The 18806-nt window shown below is 42.9% G+C and overlaps 1 non-coding gene across 1 annotated transcript; it reads left to right on the top strand.

The window, feature by feature from the left end:
• The first annotated feature begins 6942 nt into the window (after positions 1-6942).
• LOC134377478 (small nucleolar RNA U13) lies at positions 6943-7047 on the top strand. The gene has a single exon (XR_010023519.1). It is a non-coding gene; the product is annotated as a small nucleolar RNA U13 (small nucleolar RNA).
• Positions 7048-18806: the final 11759 nt, after the last annotated feature.

Here is an 18806-nt window from a genome sequence, read left to right as displayed (position 1 = left end):
CTCATAGGGGGTGGGGGCAGGGTGGGGTGGGATGGGGCAGGGTGACCTGTAGAGAAAGCAGCCTCACCACTTAGTATCTACCCCTTTGATGCCCAAGGCTGGTCCGACAGAGGCCCAAGAAGGTGGAGGGATGAATGTGGACACTTGGGGGCTCAGAGCAAAGAGCAGCTGGGATGCATGAGGGGTGGGAGCCAGAATAGAAACAAAGAGTTGCTGGAGGGTATGGCACCCCAGCCCTCCTCTGGCACTCCCCACCAGGCCAGCGAGGACAACAGCAGCCACAATCACCCCTGAGGGCTTCCTGAGTGCCTGGGGCTGTGCTCGACGCTTTCCCGTGTTATCTCATTCCATCCTGGTAGGTAGGTATAGCAAAAGACGCATTTTGCAAACGAGGAGACTGAAGCGGGAGGCCTCTCAGCCAGTTAAAAGTGGAGCCCGTCTGACTCCCAAAGCCCTAACTGCTCCTCTTGCCCCCAATCTCACAACCATCCCCCCGACACACCGCACCAGAGCAGAGTTGAAAGGGCCACCGACCCCTTACACTGGGAGGAAACTGAGGCCCAGAAAGAAGAATGATATTAGACTTTCCTAAACCCTCCCTCAATCCTGGAGAGAGACGCCAACTAAGGCACCCAGGACGAGGTGTCATCCCCGTGCTGTCCCCCACCTCGTGGTCCACCTAGGTTCCCAAAAGCAGCCGAGCCTCCTCCTGCAAGATGACTTACCCGGACTCAGAAATTACCTACAGCATGACTCCCAGCCCACCGGAGAGTGCGTTTATGTACCCCGAGGGCTGCCCCGCCCTGCCCCACTCCTCCACCAATCAGGCCTTCCCTGGACAAGGGGTGGGGCTTGGCCATAGCCCTGCCCTGCTTCTCCACCTATCAGGCTCTTCCTGGGAAGGGGGTGGGGCTTGGCCATCACCACCTACCTCTATGAGTGAACCCAGTCACTGCCACCTGCTTCCCAGGTGTGGCTCCCCAGGGTGAAAGCCTCTCCAAATCTTCTTCACCAGGCTGGCTAGCTGGACCCCAGGGCCTGAAACCCCACAGGACAGGTAGGCAGCTAGGACCCCTTTACCCTTCTCTACAAATGTAGCGCCAGGCAGGGTGCTGAGCCTGGGAAATGAGGCCTGGGCTGAGAGTGGCTGGTGGGTAAGTTTTGATTCACTGACTGTGTGCCTTGCTGGGGCAGAGTCTCTGGGTCTCTTGAGTCTCTGTGAATATCTCTGAGTCTCTTAGCCTCTCTGAGTCTCTTTAGTGGATTGAATTATGTCCCCCCAAAACTCACTGAAGCTTGAATTGTGTCCCCCAAGTTTTGTGTATTAGAAACTTAACCCCACTGTGACTGTTAGGAGGGTGGGAAATCCTATTATGATAATTGAAAAGTGGAGACTTAAAGAGGTGATTGGATTGTAGGACTGTGTTGTGTGAATGGATTAAAAATGGTGGTCAGGGGTGTGGCTCTGAGGGCTTTAAAAGAAGAGAGTCTTTCTTTCTCTCTCTCTCTGCTCTCTCTGCTTCCACCATCTTGCAGTGTGAGACCCCTGGGTCACTGTTGCCACCACCAGATGGACTCTGGACTTCCCAGCCTCAGAAACTGTAAGCAATAAATTTCGTTTTCTTTATAAGTCTCCCAGTTTCAGGTATTTTGTTATAAGCAACAAAAACAGACTAATACTGGGGCTGGCCCGTGGCTCACTCGGGAGAGTGCGGTGCTGATAACACCAAGGCCATGGGTTCGGATCCTGTATAGGGATGGCCGGTTTGCTCACTGGCTGAGCGTGGTGCTGACAACACCAAGTCAAGGAGTAAGATCCCCTTACCGGTCATCTTTTGAAAAAAAAAACAGACTAATACAGTCTCTGAATCTTTCAGTATCTCTGAGTCTCTCAAAGCTTCTTCATGTCTGGTTTCTGGGTGTCTCTAGATCTCTTGGTCTTTTGGTCTCTCTGAGTCTCTGGATATTTCAGGGGCTCTCAGTCTCTGGGCCTCTCTGGTCTCTGCATCTTTTGGTGTCCTTGGATCTTGGTGTCTGTGTTTTCTCCCCCAGCCACCTCCCATGCTCCTTGTGGCTGGTAAGGACTTCCTTGACCACTTGGTCTTCAGCAAGTCACCCTGTTTTTGTGTGTGTGCACACATGTGGTTTCCCTCGTGTGTTCATTGTCTTCCTCCCCCAGAAAGGAAGCTGTGAACCCAGCAGCCTCCATCGCCAGCTGCATAAACATCTGTTGGTGCTTACTGATAAGGCTAGAATCAAATTCACTCCCGCGTTCCTCACAGCAACCCCATAGTAGCCTCGTTTAACAAATGAAAAACAACAACTAAAATGCAGTGTTTAGGCTGTGTCCAGAGAGGTTAAGCAACTTGCCGCCGCCACACGGCTTCAGCCTGGCTCTCTGGCCCAGACCTGCACTGACAAACTGGGGGCAGGGCTGTCTGGTCCAAGGCTGCTTTGGGGCAAAGCCTGACATGGAGAAGATGTACAGAAAAACTAAATAAATCCCCCAAACCAGATGTGTTTTCAACTTCTCTCCTCCCCCTACCATAAATATGGCTAGAGGTCAATAAGGGGATATAAAAAAGAAGCCTGTGAATGGGCTAATGGCCTTAACCCTAGGTGGCTTCAGTGACAGCCTCGGAGATCTGACACGCTCCACACTGGGGAGAAAATTTCTGTGTCCTCTTTCCTTGGCTTCTCCCAATGTTAACATCTTACCTACTCATATAATAGTACATAGTACAATTAGAACCAGGAAGTTGATTTTGGTACAATTAAACTACAGACCTTATTCAGATTCCATCATTTTTTACATGCACTCACTTTTGGTTTTTGGTGTCTAGTTATACAAAGTTTTGCATGCATAGGTTTGTGTTGCCACCACCTCAATCGGGATATGGAACATTCCATCACCCCAAAGAAACTCCCTTATGCTGTCCTCTTATAGTCACATCCTTCTCCCCACCCCTCCCCCTGACAACCATCAATCTGTTCTCCATCTCTGTACTTTTGTCATTTCAGGAATGTTATGTAAATGGAATCACAGCATAGGACCTTTTGGGACTGGCTTTTTCACACAACATAATGCCGTTGAAATCCGGCCAGCTTGTTTCTTTCTATCACTGCGTAGTGGTCCATGGTGTGAAATGGGCTGTTTCCAATTTGGGGCTATTACAGATAAAGCTGCTATGAACATTCGTGTACAGGTTATAAGGATATAAGTTTTATTTCTCTAGGAGAAATACCTAGTAAATACCTAGGAGGAGTTATGTGGGAAATATTTGTTAAGAAATAGCCAAACTGTTTCTCAGAGTGGCTCTTTTGGTATTGGCAGTATTTTTTATTTTAGTTATTATAATAGTCACAGTGGCTTTAACTTGCATTTCTCTAATGGCTAATGATGTTGAGCATCTTTTCGTGTGCATATTTTCTGTTGGGGGTTGAATCCTGTCCCCCCAGAAAACTGTGTTGGTGTCCTTACCCTGTTACCTATGAATGCAAAGTTATTGGGCAATATGGCCTTTGCAGATATAATCAAGTTAAGACAAGGTCCCATTCATCTTGATGAGGGTGGGTCCTAATACAATATGACCGGTGTCCTCATCAGAGGGGGAGAAGAGACACAGGCAAGACACACACAGAGGAGAACACCGGGTGAAAACAGATACATAGAGGGAAGATAACCATGTGACAAATGAGGCAGACTGAAGTTAGGTAGCTCCAAGCCAAGGATTGCAGGCAACCACCAGAAACTGAGCAAGGGAGCATGACCCCGTCAGCCCCCTGATTCTGGACTTCTGGCCTCCAGAACTATGAGAAATAATAAATTTATGTCGTTTTAAGTCATCCACTTTGTGGTCCTTTGTTATGGCAGCCCTAGGAAACTGGTACATTTCCATCCATGTATCTTCTCTGGTGAAGCATAGTTCAAGTCCGTTTAAGCCATTTGTTAATCGGATTATTTTCTTTATATATTCTGAATACGAGTCCTTTTATTGGATATATGATTTGCAAACATTTTCTCCCAAACTGTAGCTTGTCTTTTCATTATCTTAGCACTGTCTTTCATAGTGCGAATGTTTTTAATTTTGATGGAGTACAATTTATCAAAAAAAAAAAAAAAAAAAAAGAAATGAATGGATTGTGGGAAGGATTTCAAAGGCTGGTTTTCTCCCATCCCTGAAGACCTTTTGTCCCCAAGATATGAAGCCCCAGAGAGTGTCCATCCACAGACAGGACACTGTAGAAGGAGCCAGGGGCTTGGGGCTTCCAAGCTGCCCTGGTTGAATGCATGTGGGGCCATGATGGATGGAGGCACGTGGGCGGAGGCGGCGTGGAGATGAGCATGGGCCGAGGGCAGCAGCCTTCCAGGCCTGGTTTTGGGCTCTTTTCCTCTGCACACATCCCTGATTTGCTCTCCAAGTGGTCTATTCCACTGGATTTAAATCCCTCCAGAGGCTGCAAAGGTTCCTCCCAGCCCCAACTACATCTCCAAGTTCACACACTTGTAGTTCCAGCGGCCTCTTCAACATCTCTACTTGGATTCTCCAGGCACCTTCAACTCCTTCTCTGCCCCCATGAGCCCCCTCCTTCCTCAGTTTTCCCTGAGGAAGTGGTCGCAAAAACAAAATACACATGCACGCGCACGCGTGCACACACACACAATATATAAAACCTGGAAGGCACTGTTTTTGAAGTAAATATTTTATTGCAACGATAGAAAAAAGTGCCCAGATGATAAATGGGTAGCTTGAAGAATTTTCAGAGCACCCCTGTGTACCGGGCAGTCCCATCATGCTGCCCTCCCAGCCTCTAGCCATCCCCACCCCTGCCAGGTTAATCACGTATCTGGCCTCTATCATCACAGGTTAGCTTTGCCTGTTTCTGAACTTTGTGCAAATAGAATCACATAGTAGAATCTGCCTTGGGATGAGGTTCAGTTGTGCGGCTACATTCTCCTGCTGTTTCCTTGGATGAGTGTCAGGGAGTATTTCCACTATTATTCTTGCCCCAACATTCAATTCATCACAAAATTGATTGGATTCCAGCGCAAAAATACTCCCTAACCCATACTCTCCTCTCCTCCCCACTGCCTCCTCCATTGGCCAAGGCTGTTATCTGCTGCCTGGACTGCCACAACGGTCCCCTAAACAGTCTCCCGACTTCCTTGCGCAATTGGTCCTCTCTAGAGCTGGAATGGTCTTTTAAAAGAATAGTCCTTTTAATAAAACGCAAACTCCTTAAACGCAGTGCTTATCAGTCTGCAATCATCTCGCTTCCTTGTTTACCTACTTCTTGTGTGTTTTCCCAGCTAGAGGGTCAGTCTTGTCCATCACCAAGCCCCCAGCCCTGACTCAGAGCCTAATATGTAAGCGTGTTGCTCATATCTGTTGAATGAATAAATGGTTTACAAGGCCCTGCACATCTGCCCTTGCTTATCTCTCTAATCACATCCGTGGCCCTGGCCCTCCATCACTGTTCTCCAGCTAGAACAGCCTCTTTCAGTTCTGTCAATCCCATCCCTCCCTGCCCCAGGACCTTTATGCATGCTGGACCCTGCCTAGAGGAAATGGTGTCCTTTTGTCTTTTTTTTTTTTTTTTTGGCAACTGGCCAGCATGGGGATTCGAACACTTGACCTTGGTGTTATCAACACCATGCTCTAACGAACCAAGCTAATCAGCCAGCCCAGATGTCCTTTCTTCTAGGAGGAGTCTACTCCCTACTCCTGTGTTATGCTTAGCCACATGACTTGCTTCAGTGGGACAATCTGAGCAGAAATAATATATGCCACATCTGAGCAGAAGCTTTAAAAGCCCCATTGTGGTTCTGCCATTGCTCTTTTCCTTCTGCCTGAGCCTGGGGTCCCCCTGGTAGGTGCAGCCTCTCTAGCCTGGGTTCTGGAATAAACAGGACACAGAGCAGAGTCGAAACCAAACTGTAAAGGGCATGTAATATGGTCAAGAAATAAACTCGTTGAAAGCCACTGAGGCTGCCCAGTTAGCTCAGTTGATTAGAGCACAGCTTTATAATGCCGAGGTCACGGGTTCATATCCCTGTACCAGGCCAGTCACTGGCGAAAAAAAAAACAATAAAAAAATAAAATAAAATAAAATAAAATAAAAAGAAAGCCACTGGGACTTTGGGGTTGTTTATTGTATTAGATCTCTATTTGCTGCTGTAGGAAACTTAGTGGCTGAAAACAACACATATTTATTATCTTACAGTTCTGGAGGTCACAAGTCCAAACCGAGTCTCAGTAGGCTAAAATCAAAGTGTCAAATAAATAAATAAATAAAATCAAGGTGTCAGCAGGGTTTCCCTCCTTTTGGAGCCTCCAGAATCTATTTCCTTGCTTTCTCCAGTTTCTAGAGGCTGCCTGCATTCCCTGGCTTATGACCTCTTTCCCACGTGTTCACAGACAACATCTTCAGATGTCTCTGACTCTGAGCCCTCCTTCATCTGCCTCCTTCTTTTGAGGACTCATGTGACAACATTGGGCTTACCAGCCTCCCATCTCAAGATCCTTAACTGAATCATATCTGTAAAGTCTCTTTCGCCATGTGAGATAACATATTCTCAGGTTCTGGGAATTGGGACATGGAGATCTTTGTGACATATTCTGCCTACCACAATTATCACAGCATAATTATACAGTGCTAACTAATGTACTGTTTATAAAATTTATATTTATATTTAACATATAAAATTTATAAAATAGCATATTTATAAATATACTGTCTATAAATTGTATACTATTTATAAAATAGGTATTAGTACTGCGTGCATTTTCTTTTTTTGGTGGCTGACTGGTTCAGGGAACCGAACCCTTGACCTTGGTGTTATAGGGCTGCGCTCTATCTAACCCACTGAGCAAACTGGCTAGCCCTGTACAGTATGCTACTTACAAGATACGCATAAAACATAACAATATTAAAAGTTTGATCCTTTTGTGGTTCATAAGCATGATGATTGGGTTTTAACACTATTGTGTGAGATGTGCCTGCCCCTGGACCTTGTTATGAAGTTGGAGGATGTGCCCTCTGATGTGGAAAAAAAAAGCTTGAAAGTACAAGGACAGAAAAAAGTAACAGGCAGATGCTTACTAAAAGGAAGCTGAAATAGCTAGATTAGTATCAGAAAAAATATATACTTTAAGGCAAACCGCATTACTAGCGAGAAGGAGAATGATTATATAGTGATTTTTTAAAAAGGCTGGCCGGTTAGCTCAGTTGGTTAGAGCGTGGTGTTATTTTATTTTATTTTTATTTTATTATTATTTTTAAAAAATTTTTATTGAATCATAATTGCTTATACATATTTTGGGGATTCAATGTTGACATATGTTGATCAAATCAATATTACTAGTATATATATTGTTACAAATCGTACTTATTCTTTATGCCCCTTGTCCAATCTCTCCCCATCGCCCTCTCCTTACCCACTGTGAGCACTGATAACCCTAGATTTCTTCTCTCCTTCTGAAAGAGTCCTGGTTACTTTGTTGATTTGTTGCCTAGATGATCTGTCCAATGCTGAAAGGTGTGTTCAGTTCCCCCAGTATTATCATAGAGCAGATGCTTCTTCTGTCACTCTGGAATAGGCTTTGTAGAAAGAGACATCCTCTTCTTTTCTTTGGTCTCTGCTGGTGACTCTCCTTATGTCAGTGCATTCCAGTAGCTGGTGGACCATCTGCATGGTGGTTGTGACATGTAGCCAGTTTCGTGGCAGCCGTGGTTACTGTGGTGGCTGTGGTGGGCCACCCACATGGAGGTGATGTTTTTGGCATGCTCCATGGTGCTGGCGGTGTGCCTGGTTGTGGGTGGGGGTGGCGTCTGGTCACCAGCTCCAAGTCTCAGGTCCCTGAGTGGGCCCTGAGGTGCTGGTGGTGTGCCTGGGCCAGAACTAATATTTTATCCTTTGCTTACTTGTAAAATGAGGGAACTTCCTGTGAGAACAAGTACTTGAGCTCTGTGGTTAAGCTAAATTGCTGCTTTGCTGCTGTTTCCCTAGGGAAGGCTTTTTGTGCAGCTCAGGGTTTAATGGTTGACCTTATAGGTACTTCCTGCTCTCCAGAGACCTGGTGGACCTGGGTTGGGTAGAATCTCTGATCTGGGCCTGAGTCTTTTCATCAGACTGCACCCCATGCAATTCTGTATTCCTGACCAGTTTCCTCTAGTGGTCCTACGCTGATTGGGGAATGGATCAGTTGTCCTTGCTGTGTCCCAGTGTTCTCCCAGTGGGCCTGTCTCCCCCACCGCCCATGCTCCAAACACTTCCCATGGGATGGTCTGTGCTCCAGTCTCTTGTGATGACTCATTGGCTTATGATGGCTCCTTTTTTTTCAGTTGTTGTTGCTCCTTGCTCCTGTGTGGTTCCATGGGAACCCTGTTAGTGGTCTTGCTGTCCTGGGGGCCACCAAGACCCCCTTCTCCCCTACCACCTCCAAGCAACTCCATCTGAAGGACACAGCTGCAGCTTCTGCCAACTCCTGCTCCATGTGCTCAGCAGCTCCAGACTTAAAGCAGCCGCAGCCCAAAATGCTCCAAGCAGTTTTTTTTCTTTCTCTCATCATGGCTTCTTCCACCTTTGTGAATTCCATAGGTCTCTCCTCCTCTTCCCATGAGCTCTAGCGGCCCCAGCTTGGCTGTCGTTGCTTTTTAATAGTTGTAAATTGATTGGTTTGTGGGAGAGAGTGATGCTGGGGACTATCTATTCTGCCATCTTGACCAGAAGCCTCAAAGAGAGAATTTCGAATGTTCCTACAAAAAAGAAATGATAAATGTTTGAGATGATAGATATGCTAATTATCCTAATTTGATCATTACACATTGTATACACGAATTGTGCTATCACACTGAAGCTTGTAAATATGTACAATTATTATGTGTCAATTAAAAATAATTTTTTAAAAATGCTATGTAAAAAAAATTTTTTAAATTGGGCTGGCCTATGGCTCACTCGGAAGAGTGCGGTGTTGATAATACCAAGATCACGGGTTCGGATCCCTATATAGGGATGGCCGGTTAGCTCACTGGGTGAGTGTGGTGCTGACAACACCAAGCAAAGGGTTAAGATCCCCTTACCAGTCATCTTTTAAAAAAATTTTTTTTAATTAAAAATTAAAAAATAAAAGTCTAGAAAAAACAAATCAATAGAGACAGAAACCAGATTAGCAGTTGTCTAGGGCTGCTGGTGAAAACATGGAATGAATGTAAATGGGCACAAGAGATATTTTTGTAGTAATGAAATGTTCTAAAACTAGATAGTGCTGATAGTTGCACGACTTGGTAAATTTACCAAAACTCTATGAAGTATACAATTACATATTTAAAATGAGGTAAAAAATTTAAAAAGCTTTGTGCTGCAAAGGATACCATTAAGAAAGTGAAAAGAGGGGCTGGCTGTTTAGCACACCTGGGACAGTATGGTACTGATAACACCAACATCAAGGGTCCAGATCCCTCAACCGGCCATCCATCAAAAGAAAATTAAAAAATAGAAAAGAAAGTGAACAGATGACCACAGAATGGGAGGAAATATTTGCAAACTATCTGGCTGGCTAATTAGCTCAGTTGGTTAGAACTCGGTGTTGGTAACAACACAGTCCAGGGTTGGATCCCTGTACCAGCCAGCCACCAAAACCAAAACAAAACCCCGAAACTATGTATCTGATAACAGACTTGTCCAGAATATTTGAAAGAGTCTACAGACTTGATAATAAAAATACAATAGCCCTATTTTTAAATGGGTAAAGTATCTTAATAGACATTTTTCCAAAGAAGAAATACAAGAGCACAGTGTTATAACACCAAGGTCGAGGGTTTGGATCCCTCTACTGGCCAGCCTTTGAAAAAAAAAAAAGAGATACAAACAGCCAATAAGCACATGAAAAACTGCACAAAATCATTAAGGAAATGCATAAACAAACCACAAACACACACAACAATATACCACTTCATACCCACTAGGATGGCTATAATAAAAAAAGGACAGACAGTAACAAGTATTGGCAAGGATGTGAAGAAACTGGAACCCTCACGCATTGCTGATGGGAATGCAAAATCGTGCAGCTGCTTTGGAAAAGTTTGGCTGGTCCTAAAAAAGTTAGATACAGTTACCATTTAACACAGCAATTCCACTCCTACCCAAGAGGAAATTTCACAGGGACAGAAAGTAGAATGGTGGTTGTCAGAACGTGGGTGGTGGTGTTAGGGGGGAATGGACAGTTACTGTTTAATGGGTATAGAGTTTTAGTGTTGCAAGAAGGAAAACGTTTTGTGGGTAGATGGTACTGATGGTCGCATGACAATGCGAATGTACTTAATTCACTGTACTTAATTCACTTACCATTAATGTAAAATGGTAAATTTTACATTATGCATATTTTACCACAATTTTTATAAAAAAATAATTGTTTTAAGAAAAACTAAAAGGATTTAAAAAGCATAAGAGACTACTTTTCAGACCTTTATACAAATAAATATGAAAACCTGGAGTAAATGGATAATTCCCTATGGAAACAGAGATTACGACGGCCAGTTAGTTCAATTGGTTAGAGCACAGCCTTATAACACCAAGGTCACGGATTTGGATCCTTGTACCAGCCAGCCACCAAAAAAAAAGAAAAAAAGAAAAAGAAAAAATAGAGATTAGCAGACTGTACCCCATTAGTTAAAAATCTTAAACATACCAACACCCATAGGAAAAAAAAAAAAAAGCAGAGAAAATTATTAAAGACCTACCTCACAAAAATGCACTGGGCCCAGATGGTTTCACAGGGGAAGTCTTCAAACCTTTAAAGACCAGATAATCCCAACACTCTATAAATTGTTTCAGAACATTCCTTGTTTCTTTTCTTTTCTTTTAAAAAAATTTTTGGCAGGTGGTTGGTATGGTGATCTAGACCCTTCACCTTGGTTTTATAAGGCTGCACTCTAAGCAACTGAGTTAATCGGCCAGCCCTCCTTGTTTCTTTTAGGAAGCAAGTAAAATACTGACACCTACATCTGGAAAGAAAACTATAGACTTATATCATTCATGAATATTGATGCAAAAATACTAAATAAAATATTGGCAAACAGAATTAGTAAGAAAACAATATACCACAACAAAGTGGGATTTATTCTAGAAATATAAGATTGGTTCAATATTAGAAAATCCATTAATATCACAAATTGTTGCTTTGCCTCCCATGGATTTGTCACCCCTTTTCCCCTGGATGACAGAGCCACCAAAGATTACTCAAAGCCGATCTCTTTTGAGCAGGGAGAAGCCCCAGAAAGAGGTTAATCTCCCAGAACTTCCTCAAGCGTGAGGCATTTCTTCCATTTGGGAAATTAACCACGAATTGGGGTTCTCATCCTGCATTTATTCTCCAGACCAAGAAGTTACAGGAAGAGACATAGGTGAGGTTTTGCTAAGTACAGTTTAACAAGTTTTACAGTAGAAGCTGGTAACATTCAGTAAAAACAAGTCAGATGACATTCTGTTAGGCAATTAAGTGATCCACTAGCAAAGGCTTGATTTAGCCAACATTCCTTTTCCCTCTAGGAGCTTTTTAGTAACTTTACATATCTATTAATAACTTGTCTGTCTTTGAGCCAGCAGCCTTGCTGTGGTATGATTCTTATCTTGCAACAGAGATTCAATAGCCTGGGGAAAATTTCCCATCTTTTGCAAGGTCAATATTTGAAACTGCAAGGCTTTGGAAAACCAGGCCCTGTGAGGCACATTTGCTTTATAGTATATTCCACAACAAATGATATTAATAAATTTAAAGGAAAAAATTATATGATTATCTGCATAGATGCTGAAAAAACCTTCCACAAAATTAAACACCTCACTTAATAAAAACACTTCAGAAAATAGGAATTTAGAGATATTTCCTTAAGATGAATATATATATATATATATGATATATATGAGGGTACTTCAAAAAGTTCATGGAAAAATGTAATTAACAGATGAAACAAATCCTTCCATGAACTTTCTGAAGTCCTAATGCCAGTATCTTACTAAAAGCAGAAATACTAGAAACATTTCACTAAGTTCAGGAACAAGGCAAGGATGCCCACTATCTCTGCTACTATTTAACATTTTACTAGAGATATTAGCCAATGAAATTAGATAAGAGAAATAAAGTAGAAGCATAAGAATTGGCAAAGAAAATAGAAAACTATCTCTGTTTGCAGAAAGTGCAATAGTACATCTGTAAAGCCCAAGACAATCAATGATAAAACTAACTCAGACAATAAAATATTTCAATTAGTTGATAGGATATAAAACTAACACAGAGAAATCATAGTTTTTATATATATAAACAATAACCAATTAGAAGATACGATGGCAGAGAAGTTAATTTACAACTGCATCTCTATACCAGCCAGCTGCCAAAAAAAACCCCAACTTTATGAAGCCTATATAAGGAAAATTTTTAAATATTGCTGAAAGACACAAAAGTAGGTGTGAACAAATGGGAAAACATCCCTGTTCTTGGAATGGGGGTTCCATCAACATGATGAAGATGCCAGTTCTCCTTAACTTATTAATTTAATGCAACCCCAGTAAAAATACCAACAAGTTTAGAATTAAACAAGTTAATACTAAAGTTCATACTGAAAACAAATCTGCAACAATATCCAGGAAAATACTGGGGGCACCAACAACAAAACAAACAAAAAAAACTAGGAGGAAAGAGTTGAGAGCCATCCTCCAAGACACCCCCAATGACCCTTCCTCCTCATGCTCACACCTTGCAGAGCCCCCTTGCACATTTTACCAGGGTAGGACCAGTAGAATACAATGATGCTATGTCACCTCTGAGGCCAGGTTATACAAAAGCTCGGGTTTCCATCTTGGGCCCTTTCTTGCTTGCTCTGTCTTAAATCACTTATTCAGAGGAAAACCATGTTATCGGTGGTCTCAAAGGAAAGCCACGTGGCGAGGAATGCAGGCTGCCCACAACCACGTGACTGAGTGTCACAGGTAAGTCTGGAACATCATGTAGTGACAGAAAGTAAGGAAGTGCTAAAAAATAATAGGGACATTTCAAAAGGACACAGGTGTCAATTTGAAGGAGCTCCCAAGGGCCAAATTTGGAGAAATCTGAGCAACAAAATAAGTAATGATAGTAATGGATTACTACTCATAGAATAAAATAAATATCCATGAGTTTAAGCTGATATAAATAAATAAGTAAATGGGGGAAAGAAGAGATAGCTGTTCTGTACAGTAGAATTCCAATAAATAAATGTAAGGGGAGTGATGGAAATAGAAAATCACCATTAACAAACACCACAGTGATAACTGTTGCAGACATTTATCTTTGATGGATGCTAAAATTCATAAGGTGAGAGTACAATGAGAAACAAGATATTTGAATCCACTCAAAGTGTGTCCCCGCAAGATGTGCACTCATTGGAAGGGACACTATGGTTTGAATCTTCGTATCCCCACCAAAATTCACGTTGAAACTTAACAGTCAGCTGGCCGATTAGTTCAGTTGGTTAGAGCACATCCTTATAACACCAAGGTCATGAGCTGAGTTCCCTGTACTGGCCAGCTGCAAAAAATAAAAATAAATAAATAAAAATTTAAAAAGAAAAGAAAAGAAACTTAATGGCCAACGTGATAGTATCAACAGGTGGGGCCACTAGAAGGTGGTGAGGTCATGGCTGCTTCTCTCTTGTGAGTGGGATTAAGGCCCTTACAAAAGAGACATCACACAGCATTCTACCCTTTTTTTGCCCTTCTGTCACTTCCACCATGTAAGGACACAGCGTTCGTCCCCTCTGGAGGATGCAGCAGCAAGGCGCCATCTTGGAAGCAGAGAGCAGCCCTCACTAGTCCCCAAACTGGCCGGCGCCTTGATCTTGGACTTCTCAGCCTTCATAACTGTGAGAAATAAATTTCTTTTGTTTATAAATTACCCAGTCTCAGATATTTTGTTATAGCAGCAGAAACAGACCAAGACAAAGGGGGAAAGAGTGACATCACAGTGGAGAAACCTGGCAGATGCCACCTTACCCATGTGATCAAAGCTAATGTCACCAGTAATAAGAGATACCAACACATGTCACAATAAGACATACCAACACCATGTGCCATATAATATACTGACAGGTGCACAGTCCATTTGGCCAAAATGAATAACTTCAAACGAATCATTACAAAACGTCAGATAAACCCTAATTGAGGGATATTCTACAAAATAACTGGCCAGTGTTCTTTAAAGTGTCAAGTTCGTGGAAGAAAAAGAAATCTGAGAAATTGTCCCAGACTGGACGAGACTAAGGAGATATGACAACTGTGGTAGCCAACCTCAAAGGTGGCCTCCAAATGATCCTGGTATTCATGGAATAAGGCTGCCCTGTATACTAATAGAATATTTTGGAAATGATACAGTGTGATTTCTGAGGCTAGGTCATAAAAGACTTTGTAGCTTCAACTCTACTTTGTCTGGGAGAAGCCACCTGCCGTGTCATGAGACCACTCAAGCTGCACAATGGAGAGGTCTACACGCTGAGGAACTGAGGCCTCCCTCAGCGGAGTGAAGGAGCCATCTTGAAAGCAGACCTTCCAGTCGTAGTCAAGCCTTCAAATGACCACAGCCCTGGCTGACCTCATGACTGTGACCTCATCAGAGACCCTGAGCAAGACCTACCCAGCTAAACTCATAAATTCCTGACCCACAGAAACTATGAGACAATAAATGTTTGTTGAAAAACAACAAAAAATAAATAAGTGAATGTTTGTTGTTTTAAGCTGCTAAGTTTGGGGGTGTTATACAACAATTAATAACTAATATAGCAATGATACACAGTTTGGAATCCTAGATTGGTTCCTGGACCAGGAAAAGGACATTAGTGGGACCATTGGCACAATTAAAATAAGGTCTTTAGATTAGCTAATAGTATGATGTCAACATTAATTTCCTGATTTCAATAATTGTCCTATGCTTGTGTTAAGGTGTCAGCATTAAGAGAAGTTTGTTGAAGGCTATATAGGAAGTCTCTGCACTGTTTTTGCAACATTTTGTAAGTCTAAAATTATTTCAAAATAAATAGCTTTCAAAAAGAAGAGCAAAATATACCTAATGGAAGTAGAAGAAATAAAGTAATAAAGATAAGAGCAGAAATTAGCAAAAAGAAAACATGTAATGGAAAGAATCAGAAAAGTCAAAATTTGGTTTTTTGATAACACCAGTAAAACTGACAAATCTTTGAACCAGAATAATTTTTCAAAGAGAAGGCACAAATTAAAAATAACAGGAATGAAAAAGGAGATATAACTCCTTTTTAGATGTTAGACAATAAAAATATGAGGCTATTATGGACAACTTTATGCCAGCTTATATATATATATATATTATATAAGAAAATCTTATATATTTGTATGTAAATATATATGTAAATGAATAAATCCCTATAGAAAAATATAACTTACCAAAACTAAAACAAGTAGAAATAGAAATCCTGATTAGTCCTACAACACTAAACAAATTGCATCAGTAGACAAAGTCTTCAGGCCTATGTGGCTCCACCAGTAAGATTAACCAAACATTCAAAGAATGAATAATTATATCTGTGGAAATCCTTCCAAAGTATAGAAAAAAAGAGCAACCTTTTCCTATACATATTGTAAGGGTAGCATACTTGATACCAGCAGCTAATGAGGACTGCTTAAGAAAGAAATACTGCAGGCTAATAAGCATAGATGCAAAAATCCTAAGCAAAGTATTAGGAAACTGAATCTAGTAATATATAGGAAAGACAATACATCGTGCCCAAGTTGCATTTGTTCTAAAAATGCAAGATTAGAGATGAGAAAATTAGGGGAGAAAAATGGGACCATCCAATGAATGCAGAGAGTGCCTCTTGCTATGCCCGGGGACACAGAACCTACAGTGCACGTCACACTAGCAGGGGATGGTGGCGAAAAGCCAGTTGTTGACACAGAGTCTAGATACTGGAAGCTTTATCTGGAGTGTAGTCCATCTTGCAAATTCTTTCAATTTTTAACTGGAACATTTTTGCAAGCATACTTATAATGAAATAACCACTTGGGTTTATGAGAAAAATAAAAGCAAGGCAATATCCTTAAAAATAATAAAACCTGGGGGCCGAGCCCGTGGAGCACTCAGGAGAGTGCAGCGCTGGGAGCGCAGCAACGCTCCCGCCGCGGGTTGGGATCCTATATAGGAATGGCCGGTGCACTCACTGTCTGAGTACCGGTCACGAAAAAGACAAAAAAATAAAATAAAATAAAATAATAATAATAATAATAAAACCTGGGGTAGGGGTATCTGAGGGAGATATGAGGAGGAGGAGCAAATAGGAAAACCTGATGGTGTTGCTAACGCTGTTTCTCAGTTGGATGTTTATTTTATTATTTCACTCCGTTACTTATGTATCTTTGACCCCCATTATTTTGTACATATCAAATATTTCATAATTTTAAAAAGTAAACTCAACATGCAGCCGCTGGCTGACCGGTTAGCTCAGTAGGTTAGAGCACAGTCTCATAATACTGAGGTCACAGGTTTGGATCCCCGTACCCACCAGCTGCCAAAAAAAAAAAAATGTGAATTAACTTTTGGGCTGGCTGGTTAGCTCAGTTGGTAAGAGCATGGTGTTATAATACCAAGGTCAAGGGTTAAGAGCATGGTGTTATAACACCAAGGTCAGGGGTTCAAATCCACTCATCGGCCAGCTGCCAACACACACACACACCATGCTGCCCCAAACCTGTGTTGGGGATTCCCCACCTTAGGGAGTCATGCTACCTTCCACACAGAAGCCTGGGGACTCTTGGCCCCTCCTTTTGCCCTCCCTGGCCCTCCCTCCACCCTGCCCGGCTGTCACCTCTCCTGTCACCTCTCCGTAGCTTCCTGACCCTCTTCCTGCTGCAGCCTCTTCCACGCCCTCTCTCCGTGCAGCCAGGATGGTATTTCCCCATGCGGTTCTGCTCAGCTATCTCCTGCTTAAACCCTTCAGTGCCTTCCCACTGGGCCTAGTATAATGACTTCCCAAAGTCATTAGGAAGCTGTTTATAAGGTCCTGTGTGACCTGCCTCTACCCCTCTTCAGACTCATTTTCTGTCATTTTCAGCTTCAGTCCCCAAACCCCAGTCATCCTGGGATTCTCTTCGTTTCCTTAAACACACCCAGGTGTTCAGGCCACAGGGTCTCCCCACTGATCCTTATTCCCTTCTCCCTTCCACTCACCCTACCCTCTAGTCATCTTTTGGTTTCATCTTAAATGTCACCTTCTTATCCCATTTTTTGTTACTTTTTATTTATTTATTTTTATTTATTTTTTAAATTTTTTATCGAATCATAGTTGATTATACATATTTTGGGGGTTCAACATTGACGTAGTTCATCAAATCAATATTACTAGTATACATATTGTCACAAATCGTACTTATTCTTTAAGCCCCTTGTCCAATCTCTCCCCATCCCCCTCTCCCTCCCCGCTCCCCCCTAGTTACCCTAGATTCCTTCTCTCCTTCTGAAAGAGTAATGGTTACTCTGTTGATTAGTTGCCTAGATGATCTTTCCAACACTGAGAGGTGTGTTCAGGTCCCCCCATATTATCGATGTTTCTTCTGTCACTCTGGAATGGGCTTTGTGCAGAGCAACATCCTCTTCTTTTCTTTGGTCTCTGCTAGTGACTCTCCTTGTGTCAATGCACTCCAGTGGCTGGTGGACCATCTGCATGGTGGTTGTGGCGTCTAGTCACTTTTGCTGCAGCCAAGGTTATTGTGGTGGCTGTGGTGGGCCACCTACACGGAGGTGATGTTTTTGGCATGCTCCTTATCTAGTTGGTGGTGGCGATGGCAGTGTGCCTGGTTGTGGGAGGGGGTCCATTCCTCAGATCCATGTCTCAGGACTCCGGGCAGGCCCCGTGGCACTGGTGGCATGCCTGGTTGTGGGAAGAGGGTCCAGTCCCTGGCTCCCTGGTTGTCCCCTCTTTCTGGCTTGGTAGCCCAGGGGACTTCTGGTCCTTCTAGGTGTTATAGGTGTTCTTTGGTGAAATGAAACCTTTTCTAGTTAATATCAAACTTTGTCTCTAGTTGTGGGTACTCTTTTTTTTCTTTCAGTTCTGCGTTGGATTATTTGCCGTTCCCACAACTTAAACTTTGCACTGGGACTAATTTGTTGTCCTTTGCTTGCTTCTAAAGTGGGGAAACATCCTATGGGGACCAGTACTTGAGCTCTGTGGTTGAGCTAAATTGCTGCTTGGCTGTTGATTCCTTGCAGAAGGCTTTTTGTGCAGCTCAGGTTTTAATGGTTTACTTCATAGGACTTCTGGGTTTAGTGAAATCCAATGCACCTGGGTTGTGTAGAAACACTGGTCTGGGCCTGAGTCTTTTCATCAAATTGAACCCAATGCAATTCTGTATTCCTGACCAGTCTCCTCTAAGTGGTCCTACGCTGACTGGGGGGCAGATCTGCTGTCCTGGCTGTGTCCCAGTGTTCTCCTGGTGGGCCCATCTCTCCCACTGCCCATGCTACAAACAATTCCCATGGAACGGGCCATGCACCGGTCCCTTGCGATGACTCACCAGCCTCTGAGTGGATCCTTTTTTTCAGTTGTAGCTCCTTGCTCCTATGTGAGTCCATGCCTATTAGTGGTCTTGCTGTCCTGGGAGCCGCCAAAGCCCTCTTCTCCCCTGCTGCCTCCAAGTAACTCCATCTGAAGGGCACAGCTGTGGCTCTTGCTGGCTCCTGCTTCAGGCACTCAGCAGCTCTAGCCTGGGAGTGGCCAGGATTTGAAATGGTGAGAGCGGTTTTTTCTTTCTC

Source organism: Cynocephalus volans, chromosome 4 (genome assembly GCF_027409185.1).
Source record: "Cynocephalus volans isolate mCynVol1 chromosome 4, mCynVol1.pri, whole genome shotgun sequence".
NCBI classification, from domain to species: domain Eukaryota; kingdom Metazoa; phylum Chordata; class Mammalia; order Dermoptera; family Cynocephalidae; genus Cynocephalus; species Cynocephalus volans.
Note: the sequence above shows the minus strand (reverse complement) of the source record. Positions and strands in the feature narration are given on the sequence as shown.